Here is a 3257-nt window from a genome sequence, read left to right as displayed (position 1 = left end):
ATTCAAAATAGCTAAGGGGGCAAAAAATGACCATAGAGACAAAAAAGGACTGCAAAGAGGCAAAGAACTACTACTACCACTACAGAGAGATACAGAGTGACCATAAACATTGCATCATTTTTTTTGTTTTGTGTGTCCCTCAGACTCAGGGTCTCCTGTTTAGGGCTTTTTACCTGCCGGTGCCTAAAGTCCCATTTACTCACAATTTGTCCATGTTTGGGAGAAGGAAACTAATAAAAAGAGATAGAAGAAGCAGAGATAAGAAAAAAACTACAAAGAGACAGAGACAAATAAAGTCAGATTCTGGGAGCATGCCAAGCACATTAGTTACAAAAGCTGATCATTAATCATCATTGTGCAGCTTGTCACTGGGAAGTATTCACATCTGTAATTAGGACAAATTGGTAACCAGTGAGGCATTTAAACTTTGTGTGTGTGTGTGTGTGTGTGTGTGTGTGTGTGTGTGTGCAGGCAAGCTTTTGTATTCTCATTAATGTAGAGAGGGTAAAATGAAAGTGCATCAAGGATAAACAGTGCCTGCATTTCTTTCCAACTAGCTGATTACACTTAGCACCCTGTTAACCACAAAGGAGAACATAATCTGTGAAATGAGCAGCTATACAGTGAAAATAATTGTCTGTGGTGCAACTGTGGTCCATGGTAGCTGCAGTCTATCAAAAGACAACATGTAAAAATTTATAATAGTAGTCTAAGTAGTAGTCCTGTAATATATTAAATGAACCAGAGTTAAAGTAAACTAAAAGTATAAACTAGCATCAAATTCAAGTAAAGTAGGCTACATGTGGCTCAGAATTGTAGGCTACTTAAATACAATTCTTGAGCACATGTAATTAGCTGCTTTTTGACACTGGGAAATTCACAATACAACACCAATGACTAAACTGGGAGCAAAAAAGGCATTTGTATGGTATGGGAGCAGTCCAGAAGGTGGACTAGTGGCAGCAGTGCAGGTTATGGATGTAATAAAAATGTGGTAAAGGAGCTAGAGCAGTTATACTTAGTTGCATTGTAGGCTAGATCAGAATCAGAATCTGCTTTATTGGCCAGGTGTGTCCGACACGAGGAATTTGACTCTGGTACATCGGCTCTCAATGTGCATGTATATATGCAAAGGGCAAGTAAACAGTAAACCAACATAAGGCTAGTATAACAAAATAAGCAGTATTAACAAGCAACAAACTAAGCAGTATAAACAGGCAGCAAACGATGCAGACAAAGGAATCCTCATTGTGAAATGAGATAAACAGGAATGGGTCAAGATGTAGTAGTAATAAAAGTAGATACAGTAGAAGCAGCATACTTAGGAAATATTCAATTCTAATGCATTTTTCACATTTTAAATTATTAGCTACGTTGGAGATTCAGATTATCAAAACAATTAATAAACTATGGTGTTTTATTAGACCTTTTGTTCTTCTGTTTCCAGGCGACATATAATGTGAAACGATTTGAGCATTTCTTCCACCACTGGACAGTATCGGCACTTACAATAATAACAGTAACATTTAATATTGTTGCTAGAATAGTACAACCAGTACTTATTTTAATCTTGTACTGTGTGCTCGACCAATGCCGTCATTTTACGCATGCGCAATGCGCCATTGACGATAGCTGAGGAGGGAAGTGGGTCGAGACTTGACACGAAATCTGAGATTTCACGGACTTATTCCACGCTCCGATTTTGAGGATGCAAGGCTACATCTTGCGGACAGGAGTCATTCAGATACAGTTTTTGTAAATAGCTCGTGAAAAATATGTGGATAATCCAGGAGGCATAAATCTGCACCGCTCCACCGCTGGCCCCGACGGAACGGTAACTTGGGACAGGCAGGGTTCTCCTGCTGTTAGCTGCCACACCAGCTAACTAACTCTGGATAGCATAAAGTACTACCTATGTACATGGCTTTAATTAGTTTACAGTTTTAAACTACATACTGGTCACTAACCAGCCAACTATTTTCACTGGTGCATAAATAAATGTGTTGCTACCCATCAGACAAAGTGTTCACCAATTACGGTTTTGCGTTACTGACCATAACAACACGCCCGCTAACCTCATATTAGCATGTTGTTAGCCAGTTTGCTATCAACGGTCATCGGTGCTAACCTGCTAGCTGATGTTTTTAGGAGCAGGTAACTAGCGAATTTCGTTTTATATATGTACAATGTATTTTCCGGTAGGCTCTTCGACATAAAACCTAGCACGAAAGAATTTTGCTATATTATCGACAGGTTTCATGTTTCAGAAATTGAGCAATGCTCCCCTTTGTTGAGTACAGTCGCTTTAGAAACTATTCAAATAATTTGGTAATTGAGTTTTACATCAAAAATACCAAATATTTTTGGTCTAGCTTCTTTAATGTGATTCTTTTGTTACAGCAGTATGTCAAAACCATATAGTAACTGGAATATCTTTGAGTTTTAGACTGTTGGTCAGAACATTAGATTAGATCATCCTGGCCTGTAGGAAATCAGAATCGGAATCAGATTTATTGACCAAGAACACACAAGGAATTTGACTCCAGTACGGTGACTCTCAATGTCCTTTGTAAGGTAGCATAATATTTGTTTAAATAAGAAGAGAAAAGATACACAAACTATTTATTTACTATCTGTTTATATATATACACATTGTGGCAGAAGAGCAGCTTTGAGAAAACTATGGTTTTAAATTGCAAATTGTAACAGAACGCTCTTTTACTATATTACACTGCACGTAGACGTCTCAGCCATTATTGGCAGGCACGCTTTATGCTGATAAAATGCTTTTTAAGCCTTTTCCCGGTTTGGTTTTTAAAGAAACCTTTTATTTTGAAGGAAAGAAGCACTTACTTCCAGCTAGTTTTTGTTTGTCTACAGTAACTTCACGTAGCTTCCAGAACTAACTGCAGCCAGAGTGGCGCCGCTAACTAGCCAAGAGGAGGCAGGCGATCACAACAACTTCAACTCAATGTTTACCCTAGCATAAACAGTTCCAGTTTATCCTAAACTGAACTGGAAATGCAAAACCATCTGCTCCGTCAAGCCATTAGGTTGTCGGTGAGCTACTATTATTTTACAGCTAACAACTTTGAACGTTACCGTTTAGGCTTCATGCCTTCTACCAGTCGACCTGATTCAGAACACAAACATTGTGTTTACCACTTTGTGGTGGAAGAAGTATTCACATCGTTTAGATAAATAAATGAGCCACATATACATTTAGTAACAGTGTAGAAAAGTATAATCAGGAAAGT

At 38.2% G+C, this 3257-nt stretch overlaps 1 protein-coding gene across 4 annotated transcripts in view; it reads left to right on the top strand.

Moving 5' to 3' along the window:
* The first annotated feature begins 1600 nt into the window (after positions 1 to 1600).
* The window catches only part of LOC109961575 (mothers against decapentaplegic homolog 4), a 10415-nt gene continuing 8758 nt past the window's right edge, over positions 1601 to 3257 (top strand). The window contains exon 1 of one of the 4 annotated variants that reach the window (XM_020602495.1): positions 1601 to 1834. The gene's annotated coding sequence lies outside the window, so the exon portion shown is untranslated. Of the gene's footprint in view, positions 1835 to 1883; positions 1906 to 2105; positions 2155 to 2865; positions 3061 to 3257 lie in introns of those variants that run through there. The other 3 variants (XM_020602498.1, XM_020602499.1, XM_020602496.1) reach the window with 3 other exon arrangements.

This window comes from Monopterus albus, unplaced genomic scaffold (assembly GCF_001952655.1).
Source record: "Monopterus albus unplaced genomic scaffold, M_albus_1.0 scaffold56.1, whole genome shotgun sequence".
In the NCBI taxonomy this organism is placed as follows: domain Eukaryota; kingdom Metazoa; phylum Chordata; class Actinopteri; order Synbranchiformes; family Synbranchidae; genus Monopterus; species Monopterus albus.
The sequence above is the reverse complement of the archived record's forward strand: the minus strand, read 5'-3'. Positions and strand labels throughout refer to the sequence as shown.